The sequence below is a fragment of the Aedes aegypti genome, chromosome 2 (assembly GCF_002204515.2).
Source record: "Aedes aegypti strain LVP_AGWG chromosome 2, AaegL5.0 Primary Assembly, whole genome shotgun sequence".
Lineage (NCBI taxonomy): Eukaryota > Metazoa > Arthropoda > Insecta > Diptera > Culicidae > Aedes > Aedes aegypti.
Window position 1 is genome coordinate 192,170,613 of NC_035108.1, and position 12,890 is coordinate 192,183,502.

The 12,890-nt window shown below is 37.7% G+C and overlaps 1 protein-coding gene across 1 annotated transcript in view; it reads left to right on the plus strand.

Annotated features, from left to right (window-relative positions):
- The window catches only part of LOC5577144 (peroxisomal targeting signal 2 receptor), a 68,193-nt gene that overhangs the window by 14,075 nt on the left and 41,228 nt on the right, over positions 1 to 12,890 (plus strand). The window lies entirely within an intron of this gene.

A 12,890-nucleotide genomic window follows, 5' to 3' on the forward strand; every position in this document is an offset into this window, starting at 1 on the left:
GGTCACCAAACTGCGGCCCGCGGGCCGCATGCGGCCCTCGAGAAGGTTTTGTGCGGCCCGCGAATGGATTTTGAATGTTAATGTGATGCGGCCCGCATGTCATAATTTTTATTCATGTTGGTGTTCAATTCTTTGCTCTTGCAACTTTGTTCTTGGAAAGTCAGTCAATGAAATCATGTAAAATGTTTCTGCGTTCATGCATCTTCATGGCATAAGGAGTAATATGAAATTGACGTTGACTCATTCAAAGGTTCAAGGTTTCTGAAAAAACCTGATTTTTCTCTGAGAATCTTGAAGGCACGGCTATGGGCCTGCAAAAACATATTTATGTTTACAAAATTGAACCAGGATCTTGGTCTTGCAGAGGTGTCCGCAGAATGCTGATTTTTTTAAATTTTGACTTCAAAAATGTTTCCTTTTTCTGTAAAACTTTGAAATTTATGTTATTCGAAATTTTTTACTATGGATTACTTTCTGAATTGTTGAGGAGAAAAGTACAGTATTGGGCAATACATCTGCAACTTTTTCGATCTTCCATACAAAATGGTCTACTTTTGTGGGATAAATCTCAGTTATTTATAGCCCGATATGAATAAAATTCACACAGCATATCGGACGTTACTTAAGTGTCAACATATTTTTTTAAGTATATAAAAATTTAATACAAAAAATGAAAAAATATATGGATTCGATTGAAGTGAATATCGCGAAAAATATTCAAACGATTTATCTCAAAATATGAGAGACCTACACAAGTATCTTCAGCATAATTGTTAAACTGATCTAAATGTACAACATTGCTGAAGATACTATCAATCTATTTTTTTTCTCATTTTTTTTCTGCACAAATGGTGTACAGAAAAACTGCCGTTCCGAGATTTGGCTTAAATCGCAAAGTGTCCAAATTGAATTTTTTCAACGCTGTGGCCAAAACAGATATTCCTGACGACGTACGACGTACGATCCCAACAGAAAAATTTGGGAAAAATGATTTGGTATTACAAGCAATTTGCTCCTGCGGTATGAAAGTACTACATATTTCACGACGGGTTCAATCAACGGCGAAAATTACAGAACTGAATGCATTAAAAAATGACTTCTGCCCATCCACTGAAAGCATACCATGCCTCCATTGTTTTTGTCAGACCTAGCATCGGCTCACTATGCTTCAGCTACTTTGGAGATGCTCAAGAAGGAATAAGTCGAATTTGTAGAAAAATGATCGAATCCATCAAATTGCTCAGAACTACGCCTCATTGAAACATATTGGGCAATAATCAAACGGCATGGAAGAAAAGCAAACTCCATCGATTTTTTCAAGAAAATGTGGTCAGCAGTTCAAAAAGCAGTTCGAAAAGTTCCGAAAAAAGTTGTACAGAATTTTATGGGAGGTATCATAAGAAAAGTAAGAGCATTCTCCAGCAATGCTCAATAAATGTTCAAATTTATGTGAATTTGATCGAAATTACGTTGATTTCCATGTATTTTAGGTAAACTCATGAATTTGTTCGAAAATAAACAGTTTACTGTAAAAAACACGTGTCCACTTTCGTAAATGAACAGTCCTTATTATTGCTTTTAATTCGTAAAAGAAAATAAAAGTTACAAATATATGTTAAAATTCAAGATATGTTATAATTTGATATGAATCGATCCATAAAAAAATAGATAAAAACCTCTAAAGTCGACCATTTTGTATTATTAATCGAAAAAGTTGCAATTGCATTGTCCAATACGGTAAGAGAACTATTGATCGTATTTGAGTTGAGTATATTAATAAATCTCTGTTTCACGCTTTCAAAAAGTTTTTCAATGTGAGTTTTTTCGTCATGAATTCTTTTGTATTAGCTAACATAGTTTATTAAAAACATGGCATTTTTTCTGTCACTTATATTTTTGCTTCCATACCCCTTTGCTTTGATCATAAAGTTCCCAGAAATGTGTTATCCGTTCTCATAGAAAGTGATTTAAAGTGAGCTGTTAAAATTAATCATTATAAATCTTGCGGCCCGCGACTGATTTTGAAAGAGTTAAGATGGCCCGTGTAATCGGTTAGGCTGAGGACCACTGAATTAAATCATAGATATGTTATTGAAGGGGCAACATAAACAGTAAATCGGTCCCCATACATTCAGCATTGTCGAACAATAACAGGTGGAGTGAGTTTTGTCATTTGGATTCAATGAAATTGTTATTCTTATATCTATGCATGTGTTCTGTGTTAAGCAACACCATTTGGCAAAAGTAAATTAACTCTTATTTGCACTTCATAAATAACATATTTTTTTATTCTTTATTAGTATCATTCCAAACATTACATTCATTTCTTATATCTAGGTGTTTTGTGTTAGACAGCTCTATCATACTAATTTGGTAAAACAAATTTAAGCTTTTATTAACATTATGTTAACAGCATATTACATTTCATTTACCGTAGCAGTTCAGATTTTTTCCAAGTGTGTTGATTTCACCTGCTTATAAGAGAAAAAAAAGGCTTATTACTTAACCTATTACTCAACTATACTTAACCTAACTTAACCTAAATATATAACGCATTAATCGTGGAAATAGGCAGCTATGTAAGGATATTTGAAGGGCGAACACGACATTATTGCGACACATTCAACAGGGCATAACTTTTCTACCATTGGGTAAAAATCAATTAAATTGTGCACACTTTCTGATTGATGTGTATTGTTTACATGCTGTCAAACTCGAAGTCATGTTTTTCGATTCAACAAAAATGGAGGTGAACCAACGCGAGTCGAGAGAACAAATTCTTTCCAAACACCTGGCATTTCCTGACCTGTCGCACCGGGCAGTTGGGAAAAAGTTGAACATTCACCATTTAACCGTCTCCAGAGTGTTGAAGCGGTTCCAGGAACGGTTGACGTTGGACCACGGCAAAGGAGCTGGAAGAAAACCGGAACCGGAGAACAAAAAGATGGCGGGAAAAATATATATAAAAAATATATAAAAGGTACAAAACTTCCCAAACTATGATGAGCGGCAAAAATCGACGGCTTAAACTCGGGCACGGAAGCTTTACGAGAAGATGCTGACAAAATATGACTGCTGTGTGATGGACGACGAAACGTACACTCCCGTGCAAAAGTTTGGGTTCACCCCCTCAAAAACATACAAAAGTGTTCTGTCCATATCTCTGTGATAACACGTCCAATTGAAACTCTCTTAGCCGCATTCGAAAGGCAAAGAGTTATTCTTACTTCGTATGTATTTTTCCAAAAACATTTTTTGAATTTTGTAAACTAAATTTTTACTTAAAGTTGTTAAATTTTTCAAAAAACACGCTGAAAAATCATATTCAATTTACTCAGCATTGGGTCGACCAAAATTTTAAATCAAAGTGTCATTAGAATCGTTATCTTATATTCTTTGAAGAGACCCCACGAAATTTTGGCATAAAAATCTGGAAAGTATTCAAAATCAATGAAACAGTCAGTCAAGTCATCGTGCAAAAGTTTGGGTTCACCCCTCAGTATGATGCAAATCGTGCAAAAGTTTGGGTTCACCTGAGCCGCACGCACATCATTTTTGTCAATATCGCTGCCATTTTTCAACCGATTTTAAAAGTTCAAAGCTTTTTTGAGCGCAAATAATGGCGCGTACATGATTGGTTTGAGATTTCACAGATTTAAGTAAGTTCAGGTGAACCCAAACTTTTGCACGATACACCATACTGAGGGGTGAACCCAAACTTTTGCACGATGACTCGACTGACTGTTTCATTAATTTTGAATACTTTTAAGATTTTTCTGCCAAAATTTCATGGGGTCTCTTCAAAAAATATAAGATTACAATTCTAATGACACCTTGTTTTAAAATTTTGGTCGATCCAATGCTGAGGAAATTAGCTATGTTTTTTCAGTGCGTTTTTTGTGGAAGCAAATCTCGAGTTTTAGTGAACCGATGAAGCTGAAAATGTATTGGGTTGTGCACTACATATATAGAATCATAGTGATACATTTTCGAATCGATATATGGAGTGGTTCTTGGGATTTGCTTTTTGAAATGGATAGGGTGATTATGATGACGTCCCGTGCGGCCTTAAGCGAATTCCGGGTTTGGAGTTTTTCACCGGCAAGAGCTAGTTTGATGTGGACGACAAATTTGAGGCTAAGTAGCTCCCATTCGTTTTGGCAACAATGATGACTGTTCAGCTTGCATTTCAAAGTGATAAAACTCAGCCTTGACAGTTTATATTGACTTGAAAAAAGTGTCACTGTACGCGCTAACATGCATAAAGTATGCTGATACTTTATCAGGTATGTCAGTGCAAAACTAACTGATTTTCTTTGATTCGAAATCGTGAGATGGATTAACAACAATCATCAACGACGCGTACAAATTTCAATGAGGGCCTACTTCGTCTTAAGAACAAAGAAAATGTCGAAGTTCGCCTCCAAATATTTGGCAGGCCATCTGCTCTTGCGGACTAAGGAGTGAACCTTTCGTGACAAAAGGCACAGTAAATGACGAGATCTACAAATCTGAGTGCCTCGAGAAGCGCCTTTTGCCATTCTTGCAGCAGCACGACGAAACTCCGCTATTTTAGCCAGATTTGGCATCATGCCACTATTCTAAAAAAGGGGACGGACCTGGTGTAGTGGTTAGAACACTCGCCTCTCACGCCGAGGACCTGGGATCGAATCCCATCCCCGACATAGTTACTTATGACGTAAAAAGTTATAGTGACGACTTCCTTCGGAAGGGAAGTAAAGCCGTTGGTCCCGAGATGAACTAGCCCAGGGCTAAAAATCTCGTTAATAAAGTCAAACCAACCAACTATTCTAAAAGTGTCCTGGAGTGGTATGAGGCCAATTCTGTCCATTTTGTTCCAAAGGACATGAATCCGCCAAATTGTCCGGAACTGCGCCCGGTTGAGCAGTACTGGGCAATAATGAAGCGGGAACTTCGGAAGAGCATCAAGACAGTCAAGAACGAGAAGGACATGTTAAGAAAATGAAAAAAAACTGAGAAACTGGTACCGGATGACACTGTAAAGACTTTGATGGAGGGCATCAAGCGAAAATGCCTTCAATTTTACACTCAAGGCTCCATCGATTGATTTTTCTTTTGATTTTTGAAGTAAATATATGAATAAAACTACCCTAAAATTTTGGTTTGATTCTAAACATTATAAGAAAATTGGCATGACATTTTCGGTTTCGCAATAATTTCATGTTCGCCCTTTACCAAGCTGTGTTTCAACTGAAACACCTAAAGTTTCAAAAACTTTAGTTTCAAATGACGAAAACAGTTAATTCATACGTCTATGAATGATGATTGCAACTCCCCACATTCCCCATCAAGTCGATAGAAAAAAAGTTTCGATCTCTTTTGAGATTGGATCCAGGTTTCAAATAAGTTTGCTATATGTATCTTATTAGCTGTTAGAAAATTAAACAGTTCGTCCTCTTTACCATTCAAAGAACGAGCATTCCAATTTGAAATATTTAAATAATTATTTGGATCCATTAGAAAAACGTAATTCAAAAACCATTTGTATAGTAGTTTTCTCACCAACCTGGACTGCTTCAGTCATAGTGGAAGTTTTGAACATTGCATCAATCATTTGATTATATTGTTCAGTAAGGAAAATTAAAATAGAGGGAGACATATTACTTGAAGTGGATACATTATCTGATATGTTTCCGTTTTAATTTTCCGTTGACTAAGAGGCGCAGTAGAAGTTTCTTGTGGCGGCTGTTTTCTTTTTTTTTCATTTGATTTGAATCAATTAGAACGGTTACTCGTAGTATAAAAAGGGGATGAGTTTAAATTACCTGCTACTATATTGACATGGGATTTTCCTTGGTACATTCGAAATTAGAAGATTCGAACGGCTTCTTCTTCTTCTTGGCATTAACGTCCTCACTGGGACAGAGTCTGCTTCTCAGCTTAGTGTTCTTATGAGCACTTCCACAGTTATTGACTGAGAGCTTTCTTTGCCAATGTTGCCATTTTCGTATTCGTATATCGTGTGGTGGGTACGATTATACTCTATGACCAAAGAAGTCAATGAAATTTCCATTACAAAAAGATCCTGGACCGACCGGGATTCGAACCCAGACACCTTCAGCATGGCTTTGCTTTGTAGTCGTGGACTCTAACCACTCGGCTAAGGAAGGCCCCGAACGGCTACCCGATGAAATAAAATTAGTTTGTGAATGAGCGTGATTAAAATCTTCCTGATGGGTATGATTGTTAATCAAGCGATCGATAACTGAAAAATGAGCATTGTTCGATACTCTACCAATGCCGGAATGCTGGAGTTAGATTTATGAGGGCCCCCGTAATTTGCGCAAATAAACTTTGTGGTATCGTCCTTTACAGAAAAGACGTCCTTAGCGTGAGAAGAACCTCCGCAAATCATGCATTTAACATCTATGGGGCAATGTTGTGTACCATGACTCTACTTTTGGTACCGACGGCACTGAGTAAGGTTCTGGAAATTTCCTCCAGGTTTCTGGATATGTTCCCATGTCACATGGTTATCCAACATAAGTCTTGCTTTTTCTAAAGCTTCAATATTATTTAGATCTTTTTTGTTGAAGTGAACTAAATAATATTCTTGAGAAAGCTCTTTCCGAATAATGCCAGATTGGGTTCTCTTTTTCATAATAATTACTTGAACTGGGAAAAATCCAACTAAATCATTTATTCCATTTTTGATTTTCTCAGGTGAATTATAGTTAATTGAGAGACCTTTCAAGACAACTTTGAACAAATGAACGAATTCTGCTTCTTCTTTTCGAGATGTTTGTTAAGAAGCTCGCGATCTTTAAGTATTTCCGACAAAACGCGACAGTCTCCATTCTTTGCGATTTGGAAAGAAACCTTGATGTTCGGAAACTTTGTCTAAAGCATCAAACTGCAATTTTTAACATTAACTATTTTACCCTTCCGGAGAACCGTCCTTTCTTCCATTTTTGCTACGTTTAGTGACAGTTTCCAAACCCACTTTTTGGAAGCATGTTGTGAATTCATCCTTCATTTTGTTCGTTGTTGCAACCATATTCAGTAAATAAACGAAAGAAGAAGTGACCTTCTAAAAGGTTTTTTTAAGACGGTATCCAAGAAGGATTACCACCGCTAGCTTTGGCTAGCGGGTCCAACGCAAAATTAAAGGCACGGGTCCAAACAAGGATCGAAAAGCTTGCGTTTGACATATTTGTAGTTTAATTTGGGCTTCCCATATTATTTTTAAAGATATTTTCTTTCAGGCTGGTCAAAACCGGTGCTTCTACCCTACATGAATCAGATTTTATGAAAATGCATCATAAAACCACAGATACCATAGAAATGATGTTAGCTAAGAACGAGATAAAACATTTCAGTCATGCTTTCCGACTCATATCAATTCTGCATGCATCAAAATGACAAAAATACAATGACCATAAATTTCAATTACTGATCCGTGGTAAGTGTCATTTTCGGCTTATACATATCCATGTCATGATTTATGACAAGATAACGATTTCCCCATTCTCCAGATATCATCTAGAGATCAAACATCTTCAACACATGCCACCACATGCCAATCGATTGCACCCCATTATGAATGCATTTATGCGAGAAATTTTTAAACAACGTACAACATCACTGATAGCCGGAAGCCAGGTTTCCACCGCATGCATCAAACTCGTTTCCCCTCCCCGTTGTTGGTTGCATCTGAGCACATCGTAACCCACAGCCTGATATAACTGCGGTCCAGTTCGCAGAAGATTAGAGGTCGCCTTTTTCCATCCGCACACGTCACACCTTCTTCGCAACAAACTTTATGGCTTGCTTATGTAGCTTCTTGCTTCCTTCCTTCCTTCCGTTTATGAAACCGACGTGTACATGGCGGAAAAATCAATAATGCATACAGAATTTTGCGGTGGTGGGGTGGTATGGAATTTTAGGAAAAACAGCATGGCCTTCACATGAGAGGTCCATCGTTCATCGCAGTCAAAAGTGCAACCACAGGCTGAACCTTTGCAGCAGCCAGCGAGAATTTATTTCAGTGGCGTAGCAGTTTACACCGTAAGGGATGCTGCATATTTGAGAATTAAATTTAAAGGCAAAATAGTGAGTCTGATGTTGTGAGCAAGCTCATCTTATGATGATGAACACAAATTAAAATAATTTGGTGCACACTTCGTTCAATGCCAATGACCTAAAGAGCCCGTTTGTCCTCATTGTCCCTAAAATTTGATTTGATAATATTTATTAATATTTAATAATAACTGTTGAAGCGTCTGGCATTTCTAAGCAGCACGGTAAATGAATCAAATTAACTAAATATATGCTACATGATGTAGTAAAATTGGACTTCCCTGGCATAAAGTATCATCGTACCTGCCACAAGGGGAAACGGGATTTTTTGCAAAGAAAGCTCTCAGTTAATGACTATAGTTTGGTCCCATTTTGTCGTAAATATTTGTTTATTTTTTAATATGTATAAGAATGTATACTGATTGCGGATATTTTCAGATTCAGATATTTTTATTTTTGACGAGGACTAATCCGGGTTATGCAATGGACCACATGTAAACCAGTCTCGGTGACTGATCACGTAATGCCATATTTTGACATTACAATTCTGTTTTCGTATATTTGACAGGAAAAGATATCTTAATTGCTGCAATCACTAATATTGTACAATGTTGTGATAATAAAAATTGTTCAAAAGAATAAAATTTTACACGAAGCTTTTTTAAATCTTTGATTATTAAAAGTTGGCTGAAAAATTCGACAACCTATATTTTTTATTTTCAAAAAAAGTCTTCAGTTTCACTAAAGATTGAAAGCATTTTCGAATGCAATGGAACAGTTTACATTATTTATCGTTCAATATTCAGTTATAATTCGTTTTACATGATTATCATAAAAGTTTACGTGTCACGTAAATTTAAGATTTTTTTGCTGTGTAGCTCTACGCGGTCGATACTATTGTATGCCGCCTTGAAATCGATGAAAAGCTGATGCGTTAGGACCTAATGTTCACGACATTTTTGAAGGATTACCCTCGAACTCGTTTACTGCAGGTGACAGACGACGGAAGATGATCTGGGATAATACTTTGTAGGCCGCATTTAGAATGGTGATCGCTCGAAAGTTCTCATAGATGGGGTTCTTGTAGCCGGGGCATATTACCACTTCCTTCCACTCCTCCGGTTGCTGTTCTGTTTTTCAGATTGTGCCTATCAGCCGGTGCAGACAAATGGCCAGCCTCTCCGGGCCCATCTTTATGAGTTCAGCTCCGATACCATCCTTACCAGCAGCTTTATTGTTCTTGAGCTGGTGACTGGCATCCTTAACCTCCCTCAAAGTGAGGGCTGGTTGGTTTCCATCGCCCGCAGTACTGACGAAAGCATTTCCTCCGTTGTCCCGTCCTTTGTCTGTGCTCTCAGCGCCATTCAGGTGTTCGTCAAAGTGCTGCTTCCACGTTTCGATCATCTCACGCTCGTCTATTAAAATGCTCCAATTCTCATCCCTACACATCTCGACACGCGGCACGAAGCCATTGTGGGATGCATTGAGCTTCTGATAGAACTTCCGTGTTTCTTGAGACCGACTCAGCTGCTCCATCTCCTCGCACTCTGTCTCCTCCAGGCGGCGTTTTTTCTCCCGAAAGAGACGGGACTGCTGTTGCCGTTTCCGTCTATAACGTTCCCCGTTCTGTCGGGTCCCTTGCTGCAGCATGACCGCCCGCGCTACATTCTTCTCCTCCAGAATCTGCTTACAATCCTCGTCGAATCAATCGTTCCATCGATTCCGTCCCACGTACCCGACGTTACTCTCTGATGCATTGTTGATGGCTGCCTTCACTGTTCTCCAACAGTCCTCAAAAGGGGCTTCATTCAGCTCACCCTCTTCCGGTAATGCAGCTTTGAGGTGATGCGCGTACGCATTTGCGACATCCGGTCATACCGGGGCGACCGTCGGTACCGTGACGGAGAGTTTTAAGCGCAGTTTAACCATCACCAGATAGTGGTCAGAGTCGATGTTAGCGCCACGATAGGTCCTGACGTCGATAATGTCGGAGAAGTGCCGTCCATCAATCAGGACGTGGTTTTGAATAATAACGCTTCGTTTATGATGTTATGTTGGTGTGGTGAGTAATAAATTGTAAATGGTAATGGTGTTATTGCATCTAAAGAGCCCAAACCCTGATTTAAGAGGTTTTAATAGAGTAAGTTATCAGAAGCTAAATGAAGGTTAATTAGTTTGAAAGCAGCTGTTACAAATAAGAGTCATTCACTCACTAAAAGCAGTTCTTATGCTGCAATAAAGCTATTTTTGTAGTAACCAAATTTTGACTTCATATTTTTTATTTAAAGGATTTAAAAACAGCTAAGAGCCGATTTTAAAATATATTTTTAGGATACGTTAAATGTCTCCTCTAACTATTCTAGTGTGTCTAGTGTTCACATGAAAACTAAAATGCTGTTGAATTGTTACTTAGGATGAATAGACATGTTTGAACAAAATTCTTCAGAAGTTCCAAAATAAACCAACCCTGTTCGTATCGTATCTTGACTGTGAAATTGATAGAGATAACAACAGAATCAAAAGCATATTCGATTCGTATAGCAACTTCTTTTGTTTTCCATCATATCGAGGACACTTTTACGTGGTTCAGCTCTTGGAATAGGTCGAGTGCTCATCGAAAATGAAAAAAAAAAAAAGGTTCGGATTAAACCAACACACAGTTTGTAATTGTCGAACTAGTTGAGTACAAATAGTGCATAGACATATCAGTCATATGGTCATATGGTCAGATAAATGTTTAGGCTGAGAGGTTTCGATTATTAATCAACAGATAAATCGGTGAATTTGTGTTGCTTGCAGAAGCTTGGACATAGTGCTAAAGGGCAGTACACTAGAACACTTTTTGTCCGAAACGAACTTTTATCCCACTAGTAAGCTAGTGGTGTTTTTGAGATTTTTATGTGAAACGGTTTGGCATCCAAATTCAATAATATACCAAAACTTTGAAATTAAATCTTGCGGAAGAAGCATTTAACGACAGTGCAATTTTTAAATTAGCTCTGTGCACTAACAGAAAGTTTAAAATAAGAAAATCGACTTCGTACATTAATTATTTCTGCAGATTAGTGTCTTTGAAATCGTGTGTAGGATCACGAACCGGTCATTAATCACAATTGTGACAGTCATGTGTTGATTCCGACATTTTTCATCTGTTTTTTAAGTGGATTTTGCATAAAATTACGCAATTTTAATCAAAACTGAAACCATAAAATGATTACTTGTTATATACCTAAAACAAAAGCAGTTTTCTCACAAAACTAAGGAGTAATTCTTGCAAAGACTGGCCCACTTGATCTTTCAAAAAGTTCAAATTTATGCTCGTTCGAAAGATTCTGTCGTGTAAGTTAAGAAACTGCATTCAGTTGATCACTGCATCAGTTGAACTCATGAACCTCTCGGTAGTTATGATTTAACCCGATTTTATAAAAAAAGAGAGTTTTTTTACAATTCTTATCTTACAAAAACTATCATAAATCCGTTTTTTTATAATCTCTTCACAATAACATGTTTTTGAAAACAGAAGACATAGGAGCTTAATAAGCCTTTTTTTCTTTTTTGGATCGACCACCATATTGGATTTTATAGAAAAATCTGAATTTGTATAGGGTTTGCAATCATCGATTTTGAAAGTTTTTGTGTTATCGGAGAAACAAGCTAGTTGTATGTAAAATATGTAAAAAATTAAAAAAAAAACATACATCTGTGTTTTTTTTAGATTTTACGTGAACCTAACTTGGCTGTCCGATGATGCAACAACTTTTAAAATCAGTGGTTGCAAACACCATGAAAATTCAGATTTTCCAGTTAAATCCAATGTGGCAGCCAATTTAATACGATTTTTTTCAAATAAAGCTCCTATGTTTTCTCTTTCCAAAAACATGTTATTGTGAAGGGGTTGTCTAAGAAATTTCTGAGTAATGGCAGTTTTAGAAAGTCAAGAGTTGTAAAAAATGTTTTCAATCATAACTACCGGGGGAGGGGTTCATTAATTTGATTCTCCGAATGCAGTTTCTTTACTTACTCGACAGGAGCTCTCGAACAAGTGAAATTTGAACATTTCTTATCTCACTAGACCCAGTTCTTCTGTAAACATTGGTGAGACACTCTAAGCTCCCTTCCAGATTGGCTCAGGAATACCTCAAGGCAGTATCCCAGGACCCTTGCTGTTTGTGCTATTCATCAACGATCTTTGCACGATGCTTAAATCTCCAAAATCTTTGTATGCTGATGATCTGAAGTTTTACTGGGCATCTAATTACTCTTGCCGGTGAAAAACTCCAACCCCGGAATTTGCTTAAAATCGGCTTTCATATACGTTTCGTCGTCCACCACACAGCAGTCATATATTGTCAGCATCTTCTCGTAAAGCTTCCGTGCCCAAGTTTTAACCGTCGATAATTGCCGCTCATCACGGTTTGGGAAGTTCTGTACCTTGTATGTATGTAGTCCAGCTCTCTTTTTTGCATTCTGGACGTAGCTCTGCGACATGCCGATCTTTTTAGCCAAATCACGGCTTGAGACGTTGGGATTTGCTTTAATCATCCGCTTCACCTTTCCCTCCGTCTTTTTGTTCTCCGGTCTCGGTTTTCTTCCAGCTCCTTTACCAACGTGGTCCAACGTCAACCGCTTCTGGAACCGCTTCAACACTCTGGAGACGGTTGAATGGTGAATGTTCAACATTTTTCCCTACTGCCGGTGCAACAGGTCAGGAAATTCCAGGTGTTTGGAATGAATTTGTTCTCTTGACTCGCGTTGGTTCTCCTCCATTTTCGTTGAATCGAAAAACACGACTTCGAGCTTGACAGCATGTAAACAATACACATCAATGA